Source organism: Pristiophorus japonicus, chromosome 14, assembly GCF_044704955.1.
Source record: "Pristiophorus japonicus isolate sPriJap1 chromosome 14, sPriJap1.hap1, whole genome shotgun sequence".
Taxonomy (NCBI): Eukaryota; Metazoa; Chordata; class Chondrichthyes; family Pristiophoridae; genus Pristiophorus; species Pristiophorus japonicus.
Window position 1 is genome coordinate 40,739,602 of NC_091990.1, and position 20,686 is coordinate 40,760,287.

At 45.9% G+C, this 20,686-nt stretch overlaps 1 long non-coding RNA gene across 1 annotated transcript in view; it reads left to right on the top strand.

Moving 5' to 3' along the window:
• The first annotated feature begins 749 nt into the window (after positions 1-749).
• LOC139279382 (uncharacterized) overlaps positions 750-20,686 on the top strand; it is a 68,860-nt gene continuing 48,923 nt past the window's right edge. The window contains exons 1-2 of the long non-coding RNA XR_011596458.1: positions 750-836; positions 10,687-10,843. This is a non-coding gene — a long non-coding RNA (uncharacterized lncRNA). The remainder of the gene's footprint in view (positions 837-10,686; positions 10,844-20,686) is intronic.

Consider the following 20,686-nt stretch of genomic DNA (forward strand, 5'->3'; position numbering starts at 1 on the left):
CACCACAGCTTCTCGGCCTGCGAAGCTGTCGGTGGCATCGCCCCGCGAGGCAATTTCCCCCGCAGGGCGCAAAAGGGTCCATGCGGCGTGATAAGAGGTCGGCTCACACGGCGATGCTGTCATTGGCCCGTGTGCGCCGTGCCAGTGCGCTAATCGTGAGGCGCGGCACAAAGCACTTTTCGCGCTCCAAGCCCTGGGGGAAATTCCGAGGTGAGCGCTCTGGCCACCACGCCCTGGCAAAAACCCTTTAGCGCCTCCTGGAGGCACTAATGGGCCTTTCTGAGAGGGGCAATTTCAGCCCCTATATCTTAGATGGGTTTTATTTAAGGTTAAGGTATGTTGGTTAGAAACTAACACTTCACAGCAGGAAGATAGCATTAAATCCAACCTCCTTTACCATAACTGCATCTGAACCAGACCAAGAGTGATGAAAGATAGTGGCTGTTCACAAAGTCATTTGATTGACACTGGCAACTGGAGAGAAAAATGACAAACTCACTCGACTGAATGTTTTGATGACCTTCCTCCACTGAAGAATTAGTGTTTGGCAAGAACATAGTTTACCACAGATTCTCCTCAGTTGCTTTGCAGTGCCACATAGTGCTATTTTTAGGTGCAATATATAACTAGGTGTGGACCGTAGAACATCCATTACTTTTCTGCCTGTCAAAATATTAATGAGGCTTGCAAAGGTCAGAATCCATGCAATAAGCTATGTTATCCTTTACTTCTACCGTCTGCAAAAGGTCGGGCAGCTTTACTACCATCCACGCTGAAAACTGTGAAATTATCTCGATTAGCACAAATGCACATCCATCAATACTAGTCAGCATCTTGTAAGTGAATATCCTGTTCAACCCGTCTAGTGAATTCGGTTAACAGAAGCTCACAGGAACTATCGGTAAAAATTTTCTGTAGCAAGGTGCCGGGTAAAATTTTGTTTCTTCAAAATGTAAGCAGAGTAGCTGTGGATTTAACTTGATGTCGTTAACTTGTGCTACATATAAGCTGCTACATATAAGGCATCATGAAAATCATGTGATCTGCTGAAATTCTTTCAGTTGGCAAAAGTGAATACGATGATTGCTGGGATTTATATAGTGCCTTATCACTTTGTAACATCTCAAAATGCTTCAGATCAAGAATTACTTTTAAAGTGACGCAACTGTTGGCAAACAATAGTTGTAGATAAGGAATGCTTTGGGATTTTCAATTTCTGTTCAATTTAGCAGTCCATGTCACTTTAATTGAATTGCACAGTTCACGGTCACAGCAACAACAACAACTTGTATTTATATAGCGCCACTAACGTAGTGAAATGTCCCAAGGCGCTTCACAGGAGTATTATGAGACAAAGAAATTGACACCGAGCCACAAAAGGAGAAATTAGGGCAGGTGACCAAAAGCTTGGTCAAAGAGGTAGATTTTAAGGAGCATCATAGAGGAGGAAAGAAAGGTAGAGAGGCGGAGAGGTTAATGCAGGGAATTCCAGAGCTTGGGGCCGAGGCAACAGAAGGCACGGCAACCAATGGTTGAGCGATTATAATCAGGGATGCTCAAGAGGGCAGAATTAGAAGAGCGCAGATATCTCGGGGGGGTTGTGGGGCTGAAGGAGATTACTGAGATAGGGAGGGCGAGGCCATGGAGGGATTTGAAAACAAGGATGGGAATTTTGAAATCAAAGCGTTGCTTAACTGGAAGCCGGTGTAGATCAGCGAGCACAGGGGTGATGGGTGAGTGGAACTTGGTGCGAATTAGAACATGGGCAGCTGAGTTTTGGATTATGTAGAGTAGAATGTGGAAGGCCAGCCAGGAGTACATTGGAATAGTTAAGTCTAGAGGTAACAAAGGCACGGATTTTGATACATTTGTGGGTGCCTGCCATACATAGTTTAATCTCATCACCGCTTTTACCATAATCATTTTATATAACACCATGCGATGCATAATTGTGACCTCATGAAAATAGAACTTATTCCGCATAAGTGAGATAACAACATGACTGGAACTACTTTCCCATCTAACTCCACAAGTGAACAAATTAAGACAGCTTACTTGGTCCTTAACACCAGCAAGTGTTATTTGTTACTATAGCAACCCAGGTCTAATAACGATCAATAAGCTCTCTAAGATGCCAATACCAGAGACAAATCACATTAGTGCTACACTGTTTAAGACAACATAACAATCAAGTACCTGAATGTTGGTCCTCAGCATTCAACCTGTCACTATGACAACCAACTGCATATCCTCATACAACCACTTATTACTATATAATGAAAGGCACACTGCCAGGAAGTAGCATAAAATACCACTCAAAAATAAATGTGCAACATGTAAGGATGCTAGGTGAGAACATCATCAGGCTGTACTGTGATGTCCTCTATAGTCCACGCTCATTATCTTGACACACCCGTGAAGAATGATCACATGATTTGGCTATGGAAAGGTAGCCAGTGTCCATGGAATAGTATCCTTGTATTTTTTCAGGAGAGGAGAGGAGAAATTCAGCCAATGGATGTCCAATCTCTCTACACCACCCTTGCTCACTCACAAAAATAGATTCAAGAAAATGAAGGCAGCAGAAGAAGACTTCAGCATCATGTTATGTTTCTCATTCATTCATTCTCAAACTGCAAAATGGCTGTTGCATTTTCCTACATAGTGACAGTCACTGTATTTTGTATAGTACTTTGGGACATACTGAAGATGTGAAAATTATGATACAAATACAAGTTCTTTCTATCCTTTTAAAACTCTCACTCACTGTCACCGAATCATCTTTTCTAGATTTAACTTCTAGATTCTTGGGGCCCAAGTTTCCACAGGATAAAAAACGGGCGCCCAACTAAAACAGCGCCAGAAAAAAACGCGCTATTCTCGAGCACTTTGCTGTTTGGCGCAGCGCCCAGGGGGGCGGAGCCTACACTTGCGCCGATTTTGTAAGTGGGAGGGGGCGGGTACTATTTAAATTAGTTTTTTTCCCTGCCGGCAACGCTGCGCGTGCGCGTTGCAGCGTTCGCGCACACGCAGTGTGAAGGAAACATTGGCACTCGGCCTTTTTTATAGTTCTTTGTAGCTGTTTAATTTTTGAACATTTTTTAATAAAAGCACATTGCCATCAGCACTGAGGCTACCCTTCTCACTGTCTCCTTCCCCTCCCCACCCTCCACGGCAACAAACGGCGGTTTCCTCCCCCTCCCTCCCCTCCACGGCAACAAACCGCTGTCTCCTTCCCCTCCCTCCCCTCCGCGGCAACAAACGGCAGTTTCCTTCCCCACCCCCCCGCGGGAACGAACGATGGCTGAAGCACTTTCACACAGGTAGGAAGATGGTTTATTTAATCTTTTCTTTGCTTATAAATGTTTATTCAGGTTGGATTTATTTGTATAATATTTGTAGAAGTATAAATAAGGATTTATTGTAGAATTTAATGACTTCCCTTCCCCCCCACCTCGTTCTGGACGCCTAATTTGTAACCTGCGCCTGATTTTTTAATGTGTAGAACAGGTTTTTTCAGTTCTACAAAAATCTTCACTTGCTCCATTCTACTTTAGTTTGGAGTACGTTTTCACTGTGGAAACTTTGAAATCAGGCATCAGTGGCCGGACACGCTCCCTTTTGAAGAAAAAATTCTGTTCCAAAGTAGAACTGTTCTACCTCACTAGAACTGCAGAAAAAAAAATGTGGAGAATTGCGATTTCTAAGATAGTCCGTTCTCCACCAGGTGCTCCTAAAAATCAGGCGCAAATCATGTGGAAACTTGGGCCCTTGATGACTACCTAGATTTCTCAGCAATAACAAAAAGTGTACAGATTTTGTTACTGATAGATCTGATGGAACTGGCCAATAATTACAATATTTAATATGCATAGCTTAAGAATTTTGGCTTTATTCCAAAATATTATGAAGTTTTATTGATTAATTATGATTATTGTTAGACCTTGCAACATAAATCCAAAGCGTATTCATTAGTCAGATTAACAGCAAACTGCCGCTGTGCAACATGATTACACTCACCCAGCTCTATCAGACCTCATTACGCTTTCCCAGATCTCTGATTGTGTGCAAACCAGGGTGAATTCTCACTACCAGTTCTTGATGGCGGAGAGACCAACCAATGTACATTTTTCCCCAGATCTATAAGACGGTTCATGGAGCCAACTCTCACAGTGCCTCAGGCACCTGTGCTGAGTATATGATTGTCATGTATTCTACTGTCATTGTAATCCATGTAGAAACTGACCGAAGTTGTACACCGTGAGAACAATGACCACTAGGTGGTGAACTTTTGGGAGACACTCCTAACCTGGACTTTCAGTTATAAAAGGGGAAGCTCCACCCACCTTCATCACTTCAGTGTTGGCTAATAAAGATTACTGATCACAGAGTGACCTTCTCTCTAGTATGGGCCTCGTGTGCAATTGTGCTGTATAGTAAGGACATATTATTGGCAACGAGAAACTGGGAGTTAAACCACGCGAGTATGGCCATGAGCAGTACAGACGAGAGATACTGTGTTGGTGATGATTGGGACGATTTTATTGAGAGACTACAGCAAAATTTCTTCACTAAGGAATGGCTTGGACAGGATTCAGCCGACAAACGCAGGGCTCATTTCCTGACGGTTTGGGGATCCAGGACATACTCCCTGATGAAGGACCTTCTAGCGCCAGAGAAGCCGGCGGACAAGACTTTTGAAAAGCTCAGTAAGTTCATCGGGGAACACTTTAAACTGGCGAGCAGCATACACATGTCGAGACACCGGTTTTACATGCACCGGTGGCGAGAAGGGCAAAGGGTTCCAGACTTCGTGGCAGACCTCCGGCGACTGGCGAGCCTATGTAAGTTCCCAGATGCATGCAGAGCGGAGACGCTGCGAGACTTTTTTATTGAGGGCATTGGGCACACTGGGGTTTTCAGGAAACTGATTGAGACCAAAGACTTGATCCTGGAAACGTGGTTTTGATGGCCCAGACATTTATCTCAGGGGAGGAAGAGACCAGAATGATGTTTGACAAAAATCTTGGTTTAATTGCAGCAAATGGACAGGGAGTCAACATTGTTAACACGGCACACAGTTCTCCAGGCAGACAGGGGCAATCGGACATGCCCGAGCATGTAGTCGAACCCAAAGGGGGAATTCAACAGAGACAATGGCTAGCTGAACGGCGATTCATGCCATCGCAAGGGACAATGCGGCCAGTAATGGGGCCATCAACACCTGTCAATGGTGCGTTTAAGACAGTTACAGAGACAGTCAGAGACGATCGACTGGTAATGGACCCTTTATTTCCAACAACGGCTCATGTTGGAGGTATGGAGGCAAACACACAGCCAGAGCTTGCAGGTATCAGCAATATACCTGCAGAAATTGCAACGTCAGCGGTCACTTGGAGCGTATGCGCAGGAAGCCTGCAACCAGATTGATGAACGAGGAGGACGGGCCCGATGTAAGCCCTATGGACACTGGGGGAAAGCGCTGGAAGCTGAAGTTCAGCGAGTTCATGTGGAGCACATATACAGTTCATACACCAGGACGCCACCGATAATGATGAAAGTGCTCCTTATTGGCATCCCAGTATCAATGGAGCTAGATACGGGGGCCAGCCAGTCCCTGATGAGTATCAAACAGTTCGACAAGTTGTGGGCGTCCAAGGCCAGGACGCCAAAATTAGTGCCGATTGACGTACAGCTACATATATACACAAAGGAGATCATTCCGGTGCTAGGCAGCGCCACGGTAGTCATGACCCACAAAGATTTGGAGAACAGGTTGCCACTCTGGATTGTCCTGGGGGATGGTCCCGCACTGTTAGGGAGGAGTTGGCTTGCTGTCATGAACTGGAAATGGGGCGATGTCAATACAATTTCTTCTGTGGAGCGAATATCATGCTCACAGGTCCTGGACAAATTTGACTCACTATTTCAAACCGGCATTGGCACTTTCATAGGGACTAAGGTAGTGATTCACATAAACCAGGATGCCAGGCCAGTACACCACAAGGCCAGAGCGGTGCCGTACGTGATGCGGCAAAAGATAGAAGGCAAATTGGACCGCCTGCTGAGGGAAGGCATCATCTCGCCAGTCGAATTCAGTGACTGGGCGAGCCCGATTGTGCCAGTGCTCAAGGCGGATGGGTCAGTCAGGATATGTGGTGATTACAAGGCCACCATCAATCGGGTGTCACTCCAAGACCACTACCCGCTACAGAGAGCGGAGGATCTCTTTGCGACGCTATCCGGTGGCAAACATTTTTCAAAATTGGACCTGACCTCAGCTTACATGACCCAGGAGCTGGCGAGTGAGTCGAAGAAGCTGACCACCATCACGACACACAAGGGGTTGTTTGAGTACAACAGATGTCCGTTCGGGATTCACTCGGCTGCCGAGATCTTTCAATGAAACATGAAAAGTCTCCTCAAGTCGATTCCAAGGATGGTGGTTTTTCATGACAACATCCTCATCACGGGTTGCGAAAGTGAAGAACACCTCCACAACCTGGAGGAGGTGCTACGCAGACTGGACTGGGTAGGTCTGCGACTGAAAAAGGCGAAGTGCGTCTTCCTAGCTCCAGAGGTAGAATTCCTGGGGATGAGGGTAGCAGCAGGTGGGATCCGACCTACTGTGTCCAAAGCGGAAGCGATCCAAAGAGCACCCAGACCCCGTAACACGACGGAGCTGCGTTCGTTCCTGGGGCTCCTGAACTATTTTGGTAACTTTCTTCCCAAATTGAGCACGCTGTTAAAGCCACTACACGTGCTCCTACGCAAAGGTCGCGAAAGGGTCTGGAGGGACAGCCAGGCAAGGGTTTTTGACAGAGCACGCAATTTGTTATGCTCCAACAATCTGTTAACGCGATATGACCCATGTAAGAAACTTGTTTTAACGTGCGATGCGTCATCCTATGGGGTCGGGTGTGTGTTGCAGCATGTTAATGCCAAGGGTCAGTTACAGATGGTATCTTATGCCTCCAGAAGTCTGTCCCAGGCAGAAAGGGGCTACAGGATGGTCGAATAGGAAGCGCTTGCATGTGTATATGCAATAAAAAAAATGCACCAGTACCTGTTTGGCAGGAAATTTGAGCTGGAGACAGATCACAAACCCCTAACCTCCCTTTTCGCCGACAACAAGGCCATAAATGCAAATGCGTCGGCCCGCATACAGAGGTGGGCACTCACGTTAGCCACCTATGACGACACAATTCGGTACAGACCGGGCACTGAAAACTGCGCCAATGCACTCAGCAGGCTCCCACTAGCCACCACCGAGGGGGAAACCGAGCATGCTGCTGAGATGGTCATGGCTGTTGAAGCTTTTGAAAGCGAAGGCTCACCCGTGACAGCCCGTCAGATCTGGACAAATAGAGTCCCGCTACTGTCTTTAGTCAAGAAATGTGTCCTGAATGGGAACTGGGCAGCCACGTACGGGGCATGCCCTGAGGAATTTAAACCATTTCACAGGCGCAAGGATGAACTCTCGATTCAGGCCGATTGCCTACTATGGGGAAACCAAGTAGTCATGCCCCAGATGGGCAGAGAGGCGTTCATCCGAGAACGCCATAATGAGTACCCGGGCATTGTCATGATGAAGGCAATTGCCAGGTCACACGTTTGGTGGCCAGGGATAGATGCAGACCTGGAACTTTGTGTTCGCAGGTGCAACACGTGTGCCCAGCTGGGCAATGCGCCCAGGGAAGCCACCCTTAGCCCCTGGTCCTGGCCCGCCAAGCCATGGTCACGCATCCATGTGGACTACGCAGGTCCTTTCATGGGAAAAATGATTTTGGTTGTCGTAGACGCCTACTCCAAATGGATCGAGTGTGACATTCTCAATTCAAGCACATCCTCTGCCATGGTAGAAAGTCTACGGGCAATGTTCGCCGCCCATGGTCTACCAGACGTCTTGGTCAGCGACAATGGCCTGTGTTTTACAAGCATTGAATTCCATGACTTCATGGCAGGAAATGATATCAACCATGTCAGAATGGCACCGTTCAAGCCGGCCTCAAACGGCCAGGCGGAACGAGCAGTGCAGATAATCAAACAGGGGATGCTCAGAATCCAAGAGGGTTCCCTGCAAAACCACTTATCACGCCTCCTGTTGACCAATTGATCCTGACCACACTCGCTCACAGGGGTTCCAACTGCAGAGCTGCTAATGAAAAGGATGCTCAAAACCAGGTTATCCCTTATACACCCCACCATGAAAGAAATTGTTGAGTGCAGGCGCCGGTCACAATGTGACTACCATGATGGGAATGCGAGGGCGCGATTTATTGATGTCAATGACCCTGTCTTTGTCTTCAACTACGCTGCCGGCCCCAAAGGGCTTGCAGGCACTGTGATTGCCAAAGAGGGGAATAGGATTCTGGTAGTTAAACTTACCAATTGACAAATTTGCTGCAAACATGTGGATCAAACAAAAAGGAGGTTCAGCAACCCTATAGAAGAAGCAGAGGAAGAACACGATGTAGAGATGTAGAGTTCACTCCACCACAGGTGACCGAACACCGGAACCAAGTGGAGGAGAGCCCAGTCACTGTGGGCAGTCCAGACAGGCCTGAGGCACCGCAAACAGCAGTCACTCAGGCCAGCGCCCAACAACTGGAGCCCCAACTCAGGCGCTCTACAAGGGAGCGTAAACCACCAGAGAGACTTAACCTGTGATCCCCATAAGACTTTGCGGGGAGGTGATGTCATGTATTCTACTGTCTTTGTAATCCATGTATAAACTGACCTAAGTTGTACACCTTGAGAACACTGACCACTAGGTGGTGAACTTGTGGGAGACACTCCTAACCTGGACTTTCAGGTGTAAAAGGGGAAGCTCCAACCATCTTCTCCACTTCAGTGCTGGCTAATAAAGGTTACTGATCACAGAGTGACCTTCTCTCTAGTATGGGCCTCGTGTGCATTTGTGTTGTATAGTAAGGACATATTAATGATGACCAGAAAAAACTCATTTATCGATGAACCCCAATAATACCAGGTGATAGTCTGTGATTTCAGAACAGGGTGAAGGAGGTTGCTACTCGGAGCCATTTATAGAAACATAGAAACATAGAAAATAGCTGCAGGAGTAGGCCATTCGGCCCTTCGAACCTGCACCATCATTCAATGAGTTCATGGCTGAACAAGCAACTTCAGTACCCCATTCCTGCTTTCTCGCCATACCCCTTGATCCCCCTAGTAGTAAGGACTACATCTAACTCCTTTTTGAATATATTTTATGAATTGGCCTCAACAACTTTCTGTGGTAGAGAATTCCACAGGTTCACCACTCTCTGGGTGAAGAAGTTTCTCCTCATCTTGGTCCTAAATGGCTTACCCCTTATCCTTAGACTGTGACCCCTGGTTCTGGACTTCCCCAACATTAATAAGAACATAAGAACATTTAAAGTAGATGACTGAAACTGACCATGAATGCAAACTCTGACAGACTCTTTGAAACATTCACATCGCTGCAGAATTGGCATTCTCACCAGACTACACTGCACCTCCCACAAGTGCCCGCTGGAATCCCACCAAACTATAGATTCCATAAGTGTCCCAAAAGCAAGCAACACTTTCAGGTATAAACACATAGAAATGTATGTCACATTGGATTCACTCAGGGCCCTGTGTAATTGCACAGGTTGCACAATCCTACCGCCGTCCTTGAATGGTCTTGGGGCTCGAACCTCCACTTTTGTGTTTATTGTCCAAAAATGGGCGTTATTTCCGATGTGGGCAGTAAAAAAGGGTTTTCACATCGCCGGCTTCTCGACCATTCTCAAAACACATGGTTTACATTTTTGAAAGTGTGCGTTACCATGAGCGATATCAAATGGGCAGTCGCGTTAAATTTTTCTGACCTTCTGCCATAAGTGTGGCCGTTCTTAGCAATGGCGTGGCAACGCTTGATTCCCGTGATTCAGGAGTCACCATGACATGTGCAGAAGAGGAGACAGAGAGAGGGAGCTCAGAGGGACTGAAGACATGGCTGGAAGTGGTGAGGCTGCTTTGGGAGGAAGACGGGATACTTTAGAGCTTCACAGCAAGTAGGCAAACAAAAAGTAGCTGATAACAGCCACATATTTGACCGAAGTTGCCCTATAATGGAGGGAGAGGAGGAGGCATCACAGCACGCTGTGGAGACTGACGCTGGAGAGAGCAGTGAGTTGGGAGAGGAGCACATTGGAGGCCGCAAAAGAGCCAGGAGGTTCTCGGACGAGGCAAATGCCTCCCTCTTGCAGGAGATTGAATCACACTGGGGTGATTTGACATGGTGGGGGGGGGGGGTGGGAAACCCACCCCAAAGGCCTACGAGAGGATATGGACCGAGATAGCCGAGGTGGTCTTGTCGGCGACCAACGAGGTGCATGAGGGCAACCAATGCCGCAAACAACGGAACGACCTTGTGGGATCTGCAAGAGTAAGTATTACATTGATTTACAAGTACTTACATATTTATATAATTTGATTTGTAAGTCATGAGTGACTATCAGCAGCAGATGCACTTTTACCGGGAATGTTTTACTCAAAGCCTGTGGTCACGGTGTACGTCTTTAGGTAAAGAATGATAATAATTATAATAATCATGATTACATCTGTCGGTTATGTGTTGTATCAGTGTCTGTGACAGTACCCAGCAATGATGTCACGCAATGATCTCATGCCATGTCGTCCTGTCACCTTTTACAGAAGAAGCTATCGACGATGAGGTCCGTGCAGAGGTGAGCGGATGGCGGGCCACCAGTACCCAGTGACATCACTGACATGGAGGAGCGGGTGCTAGCACTCGTGGGGAAGCACTCCCGGATAGCCACAGACGCATCTGCAGACCCTGAAGTGATGCCACGTGAGTAAAGCTTACACCATTTCGTGATGTAAAGTCAATAGATACCACAACAACTCATTTCCGACCAATCACATATGATAGATGAGTTCTAAAAGTGTCATAGAAATAATGCTGGCCTAATGAAAATCATTGCAATGCACAATGTGTTGATGGTCATGAAATGTGATGTCTGCGACGATTTTGAGAGTGGTGGTGCTTTTGTCGTGCATATACTGTGTGTAACGTTGGACTCACCTTGTTACCCCAGCACCCCCTTCTCCTCTAACAACCTCAGGCAAGGCCACAGAGGCCAGAAGGTGGGGGCATGGGGCAGGAGGCGGTGGACGATTCTACTACATCTGGTGCTGAGGAGCTCCGATTGTCGCCTGTCAATCCGTTGGGTCTATTCTCCACGGATGGGAGCGCAGACTTCGATGAACCTGCATCGATACGCTCCAGAACCCATTCCACCGCAAGGCCATCTATTGGTCCTCCGCTCATTCCCACCTCCACTCTGGAGGTGCCGGCCCCAAGCACCTCTCCACAGGGTACCCCTTTTGTCCCCAGGACGGCGCCGACCCCGCGGAGGCCTCGTGGACGCGGCATGTCTGTTCCACGAGCGCGACATGACAGTGGAGAGATGGTTCAGTTGTCCAGGAGAACTGTAGACATTGGTGACCAGCTCATCGAAGCTTTGGGGGGCATATCCCGACACCTGGCCACCATGTCCGAGTACATTCCGCGCATGGCGGAGTCCCTGGATGTGATAGCCAGGAACACTGCTGCCACAGCTCTCCCAGTGGTCCCAGAGCATGGCACTCCAACCCTATGTTCGGCACCACCACTGAGAATGACAGATGAGAGCAAGGACCAAGATCCTGCTTCTGCATCAGAGAATGTTGCTCCCTCGGCAACCCCCGCTCCCGTACCCGTCCAACCAATGCATCTGTCTTCATTCCGCCCCAATGAGGCACCACCTGAGGAGCTCCTCGGCCAGGCGCCGTGGAGTGAGGAGGGGAAGGGGTAGAGGTGGGGAGAAGAAGGAGCGGAGGGAAGGAAAGTGAGGTGCATGTGCGCAGGTGATGGCTGTGTTATATCTCCATTTGGGTGTATGCAATGTGTTGCAATGTATAGGGACTGGGGACCACGCTCCTGCTTTGCCTTTGTATTCTGTGTTGCTGGACATGTTGACCATGTGATTTATGTCAATGGTGGAAAAGTGGGATGTGGGCTGGGGTTGGGTGTTATTGGCTGTGTTACTTATGATTTCAGACCAATATTGGTATCAAACTTTTGTTATTGAACATAAACTTGTTCCACATTATCTCAGATAGTTGGACCGTTACACACTGGTGATTCCTTACCGTGAAAGGGTTAAATACAACTTAACATCAATCAACGTAAACTTTAACTGGCACCAAGGTGATGGGCACTATTGATGTCTGAGCTGCACACACACAGCAGTGCGTCAGCGTTGTCATTCACATCAGCGCTCTTTCAGGCAAATCTTTCCGATATCAGCTCATCACGTAAGAGTGGGACTTAACAAATGCCAGCCACACCGCTGGCGTCCATCCCGGTTAGTTCCATTTTTTGTGGGCTGTTTTTTGAGCGAGTGATATTCTGGGTAATATGTGTGAGAGGTGGTGAAATTGAAGATAGGCGATCTCCCTAGCCACTAGTTTGGGTAAATATGCTCTTTACGACAAAAACCAGTCGTCGGGCATTATTATTGAATCTTGGCGTTAAATCCGTGAGGAAGGTAACGTTGGGTGATAATATGGGTGTTGAAATTGCCCATTCTGCTGATTTCGCCCAAAAAAAGTGGGCGGGTGGTAATATTTTTTCTCAGCATTAAGCCCATTGGGAAAATAACGCTTGGCAATAAGTCTCCTAAAAAAGCCCGTCAGCTTCCATTTTGTGCAAAATGGGCAATATCTGGGCGTTATACGTCATTTCAGCGGTTAAATGGGTGTTAAGTGGGTGTTAAGGCAAAAAAAGTGGAGGTTCTAGCCCCTAGAGACCTACGCAACATCAACACTATTTCCTCATCATCATAGCCAGTGCCTCGAAATCGAGGAAGACTTGCTTCCACTCTAAAAGCGAGATCTCAGGTGACTATACAGTCCAATACAGGAATTACAGTCTCTGTCACAAGTGGGGCAGACAGTGGTTGAAGGAACAGGTGACTGGGGAGTCTAGTTTGCCGCATGCTCCTTCTGCTGCCTGCACTTGTTTTCTGCATGCTCTCGGTGACAAGACTCGAGGTGCTCCACGCCCTCCTGGATGCTCTTCCTCCACTTAGGGTGGTCTTTGGCCACGGACTCCCAGGTGTCGGTGAGGATGTTGCATCTTTATCAAGGAGGCTTTGAGGGTGTCCTTGAAACATTTCCTTTGCCCACCTGGGGCTTGCCTGCCGTGTAGGAGTTCCGAGTAGAGCGCTTGCTTTGGGAGTCTCGTGTCGGGCATGCGGATGATGTGGCCTGCCCAACAGTCAAGTATGGTCAGTGCTTCGATGCTGGGGATGTTGGCCTGAGCGAGAACACTGATGTTGGTGCGTTTATCCTCCCAGCGGATTTTCCGGATCTTGCCTCCACTATTTCCTAGCTAACAGCATAAAATTACACACAACCCTGGCCACATCAAACAAAAGGAAAGTGTCTACATCAACTTTACAATGACCTGATGGACCTCAATCAACCTTACTGCACAACACCATTGGCCAATGGGAAATCAACAAACACGCACACACACAGCAACTTGTATTTATATAGCGCCTTTAACGTCGTAAAACGTCCCAAGGCACTTCACAGGAGTATTATGAGAAACATTTTGACACCGAGTCACATAAGGAGAAATTATGGCTTTGTTAAAGGCCAATTAACAGTAACTTGTGCAGAAATGCACCGGAGAAAGGTGAGGACTATAACATAAAGGAAATGCTGAGCCCCAACTTCGATCTGATGTTAGACTTTGATGCTAGATTATCACCTCGGCGGTGCAGACAAAACTCTAGCACCTAAGAGCACAACAGTTGGAATGGATGACACCGATGTCAACATCACACCCACAGCAGAGACACAACAGAATGTAGATAACCACCTATCTTGAAAGCACAACTTGCTGGAATGCTGATATTGGACGAGTTGGCGCTGGGATAGCAGTTTGTGGTTTTAACAAACTAGATTACATCTGGGGAAATACTAATCTCAGAGAGACCAGACCATTAAATAGCAATGGCCTATCCACCCATTATATGTCAACGAAAATTGCCCAGAGAATAAATAATGCTTTCAACATCTCTCGGGCTAGATTTATTGCTTTATTGGGTATCAATGAATGGAAAATCTAGCTCCTTTCAAATGTCTGCACAAGATACCCAGGATCGTCTGGACAAATAAAATAATGAACCAGATAGTCAAAGAAAGAAAAACCAAGTTGGGAAGCAATGTGCCTCAGTTGATGAGGTCAAGCGAAACTCCAGACCACTGCATCAAGCACTGAAAGGATAAAGGGTGCACTCGTCCCAAAATTAACCTGCCAACGCTCTGTAGAGAAGGACCTCTTACACGCTGATGATACCTGTACAGAGTCGCAGCAGTTAGCCTAAAACAGATTGGAATGAAGTGACTTGTACTGATCTCATGCACAAATAACTTGGATAAATCAAGGTCTAAACTTTTCCCATCAAAGGACAATTTAAGATAATAAGAAGTAATAATATGCCATCAATCATGTTGAGTTGATTTTAATAACTATGCCATTCTCATTCCATTTAAGTGTTTTAGTGAAATATTAACTGCTATGTGCAATGATTGATAAATATTTATCTGAATTGCACCGTATGGAACGCACCGACTGTCTTTTGAGGTACAGGTGCATTAGTGGGACTGTCTTGTGTTACAGCTTCAGTCGTCTGTGGCACATGGGCAATGCTCATCAGGACATGATGGAGAATGCGTGATGGAGAATTCACGCAAGAGGATAATTCCTGCAAGGAACGTACTTTCAACTCTGTTAGTCCACATGTCATACATTCCCAGCTCTGTTATTCTGTGCATTAAATGCCATAGGGTCTGTTATTCTGGACGTTGTACACTCCCAGCTTGGTTATGCTGAATAATAAAGGCTAACACCTTTGTTACTCTGCATGTTAGATATTACCAGCTCTGTTATTCTGTATCTAACGTACACTCTTCTGTTATTCTGTATGTTACACTCTCACTGTTCTATTGTTCCATATGTTACATAGTATCAGTTCTAATATACTATATTTAATATATTTTCATCTGTTATTCTGCATGTAACACACTCCTAGTTGCTACTCTATATTTAACATACTCCCAGCTTTTTATTCTGTATGTCATATATTTCCAGCTCTATTCTGTATGGAGCACACCATCAGCTCTATGTTACTCTGTATTAACACACTCCCACTTCTGTGTTACCCTACATCAAACATACTCTTATACTGTCCTATTTGAAATGGGTGATTATATAGGCAAGTTGGCAGTATTACCATTCCACTTGGTGAGCAGACATACTCATGAAAAAAGACAGGAAAGGACAAGCTAATCGATCAAGCATGTCCCATCCTGACATGGTGCAACCTGCACCCATCATCAACCCCACCCCACCCCTGCAACCACACAATCATCTGGGAGGAGCAAACAGAGAGAAAAACCGTAGCAAAACTCTCTGGGAAATTCTTCCCCAACGCCCAAATACATTCAAGTAAGTTCCAGGAGGCCACAAAAATGCATATCACTAACTATCTACCTATTGTAATTCAAGACAACTTCAACTCACAGGAACTCATCCAGCTCTTTTGGAGGGCTGTAGCGAATCCATATTCACCACATATAAAAGGGGTCGGGGGGTCTAGTAAGGAGGAGGAACTGAGGGAAATCCTTATTAGCCGGGAAATTGTGTTGGGGAAATTGATGGGATTGAAGGCCGATAAATCCCCAGGGCCTGATGGACTGCATCCCAGAGTACTTAAGGAGGTGGCCTTGGAAATAGTGGATGCGTTGACAGTCATTTTCCAACATTCCATTGACTCTGGATCAGTTCCTATGGAGTGGAGGGTAGCCAATGTAACCCCACTTTTTAAAAAAGGAGGGAGAGAGAAAACAGGGAATTATAGACCGGTCAGCCTGACATCGGTAGTGGGTAAAATGATGGAATCAATTATTAAGGATGTCATAGCAGTGCATTTGGAAAGAGGTGACATGATAGGTCCAAGTCAGCATGGATTTGTGAAAGGGAAATCATGCTTGACAAATCTTCTGGAATTTTTTGAGGATGTTTCCAGTAGAGTGGATAAGGGAGAACCAGTTGATGTGGTATATTTGGACTTTCAGAAGGCGTTCGACAAGGTCCCACACAAGAGATTGATGTGCAAAGTTAGAGCACATGGGATTGGGGGTAGTGTACTGACATGGATTGAGAACTGGTTGTCAGACAGGAAGCAAAGAGTAGGAGTAAATGGGTACTTTTCAGAATGGCAGGCAGTGACTAGTGGGGTACCGCAAGGTTCTGTGCTGGGGCCCCAGCTGTTTACACTGTACATTAATGATTTAGATGAGGGGATTAAATGTAGTATCTCCAAATTTGCGGATGACACTAAGTTGGGTGGCAGTGTGAGCTGCGAGGAGGATGCTGTGAGGCTGCAGAGCGACTTGGATAGGTTAGGTGAGTGGGCAAATGCATGGCAGATGAAGTATAATGTGGATAAATGTGAGGTTATCCACTTTGGTGGTAAAAACAGAGAGACAGACTATTATCTGAATGGTGACAGATTAGGAAAAGGGGAGGTGCAAAGAGACCTGGGTGTCATGGTACATCAGTCATTGAAGGTTGGCATGCAGGTGCAGCAGGCGGTTAAGAAAGCAAATGGCATGTTGGCCTTCATAGCAAGGGGATTTGAGTACAGGGGCAGGGAGGTGTTGCTACAGTTGTACAGGGCATTGGTGAGGCCACACCTGGAGTATTGTGTACAGTTTTGGTCTCCTAACCTGAGGAAGGACATTCTTGCTATTGAGGGAGTGCAGCGAAGGTTCACCAGACTGATTCCCGGGATGGCGGGACTGACCTATCAAGAAAGACTGGATCAACTGGGCTTGTATTCACTGGAGTTCAGAAGAATGAGAGGGGACCTCATAGAAACATATAAAATTCTGACGGGGTTAGACAGGTTAGATGCAGGAAGAATGTTCCCAATGTTGGGGAAGTCCAGAACCAGGGGTCACAGTCTAAGGATAAGGGGTAAGCCATTTAGGACCGAGATGCGGAGGAACTTCTTCACCCAGAGAGTGGTGAACCTGTGGAATTCTCTACCACAGAAAGTTGTTGAGGCCAATTCACTAAATATATTCAAAAAGGAGTTAGATGAGGTCCTTACTGCTAGGGGGATCAAGGGGTATGGCGAGAAAGCAGGAATGGGGTACTGAAGTTGAATGTTCAGCCATGAACTCATTGAATGGCGGTGCAGGCTAGAAGGGCCGAATGGCCTACTCCTGCACCTATTTTCTATGTTTCTACATGAATTGGCAACCAGGGATTCATTAGTGAGCTCCCACGCAAAGCTACTGTTGTTAATAACTACCCTCTGTCTACATGAAAGCAATCAATTCTCTATCCAACCCAGGATCTGCCTGTTAATTCCACCATGCATAACCTTAATTTGGAGACTTTTGGTTGGTAGTATATCGACGACTTTTTGAAAATCTAGATATGTAATATCTACCAGACTTTTATCAGCCACCAACTTGGTAACCTCTCCAAACACTTCAATCAAGTTATTGAGTCGATGTGATCTACATCCTGCTGTTCTTAAAATAGTGGAATCAATTTTGAATGAAATGAAAATTGGGTAGGTTCTACAACGGGTCAGCAATAAGAACATAAGAAATAGGAGCGGGAGTAGAGCATATGGCCCCTCGAGCCTGCTCTGCCATTCAACACGATCATGGCTGATCTGATCATGGACTCAGGTCCACTTCCCCGCCTGCTCTCCATAATCCCTTAATCACTTATCATTTAAGAAACTGTATATTTCTGTCTTAAATTTATTCAATGTCCCAGCTTCCACAGCTCTGAGGCAGCAAATTCCACAGATTCACAACCCTCAGAGAAGAAGTTTCTCCTCATCTCAGTTTTAAATGGGCGGCCCCTTATTCTAAGATCATGCCCTCTAGTTCTAGTCTCCCCCATCAGTGGAAACATCCTCTCTGCATCCACCTTGTTAAGCTCCCTTATAATCTTATACGTTTCACTCAGATCACCTCTCATTCTTCTGAATTCCAATGAATAGAGGCCCAACCTACTCAAACTTTCCTCATAAGTCAACCTCCTCATCTCCAGAATCAACCTTGTGAACCTTCTCTGAACTGCCTCCAAAACAAGATATATCTTTTCGGAAATATGGAAATCAAAACTGCACGCAGTATTCCAGATGTGGCCTCACCAATAACCTGTACAACTGCAGCAAGACTTCCCTGCTTTTATACTCCATCCCCTTTGCAATAAAGGCCAAGATTCCATTGGCCTTCCTGATAACTTGCTGTCCTGCAAACTATCCTTTTGTGTTTCATGCACAAGTACCCCCAGGTCCTGCTGTACTGCAGCACTTTGCAATCTTTCTCCATTTAAATAATAACTTGCTCTTTGATTTTTTTTCTGCCAAAGTGCATGACCTCGCACTTTCCAACATTATACTCCATCTGCCAAATTTTTGCCCACTCACGTAGCCTGTTTATGTCCTTTTGCAGATTTTTGTGTCCTCCTCACACATTGCTTTTCCTCCCATCTTTGTATCGTCAGCAAACTTGGCTACGTTACACTCGGTCCCTTCTTCCAAGTCGTTAATGTAGATTGTAAATAGTTTGGGTCCCAGCACTGATCCCTGCGGCACCCTACTAGTTACTGATTGCCAACCCGAGAATGAACCATTTATCCCGACTCTCTGTTTTCTGTTCGTTAGCCAATCCTCTATCCCTGCTAATATATTACCCCCAACCCCGTGAACTTTTATCTTGTGCAGTAACCTTTTATGTGGCACCTTGTCAAATGCCTTCTGGAAATCCAAATACACCACATCCACTGGTTCCCCTTTATCCACGCTGTTCGTTACATCCTCAAAGATTTCCAACAAATTTGTCAAACATGCCAGATTACCGTCCAGGCACAAAGATGAAAATTACCCCCAGTATTTATTTGAACATTGAGTTCCGATGTAAGCGCTGGAGCTGGACGGAAGGAGTGCTTGAGCGAGACGCAACTGAATTAATATTAGTTATTATCTCAGATTCTTTTGGTGATCATTTCTTCAAAGCTGTGGGTGTGTTGATGCAGCTCCCTGAAATGCTTAGACTCAGTAGCTCCTCCTTCATAAACAAATGAATCAGCAACTGCAAGTGAAGAGTTTTTACTAGTTTCGCAGCAAGGCCATTAGGGGGACAGGGACGAGTCAGAAGACCCTGCATTATTTCCAAAGCCTCTCGATTTCAATTCTCATAGGAAAACAGATAGAATTGCAGATCTCCAAATCATCTGTAAATTCCACATAAAGAAATTGAATGTGACTTATTGAATCACCATAAACCAGTAGCTGTGATTATAAGAGAATAGTGATGCCTTTGTATATTATGATTCCAAAACACCAATAAAAATTGTTGAATCCCATGTAATAACACTGGAATTTCAATCATCATGAACCAATCATTTTTGTCATTATTCGGGCTGAATCGTTTCCACAGACACTACTTTTTCACACGGTGTTTGAAGTAGGGAGGACGCAATGATAGCTTGCCTGGATCTTTGCACAAATCAGCACCTTCCCCACCCTGGAATGTTGCAGATCTTCACAGACTGGTCTTCAGAGTCGATAGTTAAGAATAGAGTGACTGCACACCTTGAAAATGTTCAGCTGATCAGAGAGAGCTAGCATGGATTTGTTAAGGATAGGTAATGCCTGACTAACGTGATTGAATGTTTTGAAGAGGTGACTTAAAGTACTGGACAGGGGATTGTCTGAGGTTGTTATTTATATGAACTTCCAGAAGGCATTTGATAACATCCCTCACAAGAGACCATTTGCTCAAGTTGAAGCCCATGAAATTGAAGGCAAATTATTGACCTGTTAGGAAATTGGCTGAGCGGCAGGAGACAACAATTAAAGATAATGGGCAGGTCCTCTAATTGGCAGCATGTTTCCCCCAGTGGCGTCCCGCGGGATCTGTGTTTGCGCCTCAACTACTCACTGTAGTTATTAAAGACTTAGATGACCAAGACCGCCCAAATTGGAGGAAGAGCATCTGGGAGGGTGCTGAGCACGTCGAGTCTCATCGGCGAGCGCATGCAGAAACCAAGCGCAGACAGCGGAAGGAGCGTGCGGCAAACCAGTCACACCCACCCTTTCCTTCAACCACTGTCTGCCCCACCTGTGACAGAGACTGTAATTCCTGCATTGGACTCTCCAGCCACCTGAGAACTCACTTTTAGAGTGGAAGCAAGTCATCCTCAACTCTGTGAGGGACTACCTATGATGATGATGATGAGATGATGGAATAGAAAGCTACATATCTAAGTTTGCCGATGACACAAAGGTAGGCAGCATTGTACGCAGTGTAGAAACATAAAATTATAAAGAGATATGAAGAGATTTAGCGAATGGGTAAGACTGTGGCAAATGGAGTTCAATGTAGGCAAATATGAGGTCACCCACTTTTGACCTAAAAAGGATAGAACAGATTATTTTCTCAATGGTGAAAAGCTAGAAATAGTGGAGGTCCAAAGAGACTTTGTCATGGACATATACAGAAAATAATCAAAAAGGCAAATGGAATGCTGGCCTTTTTATCT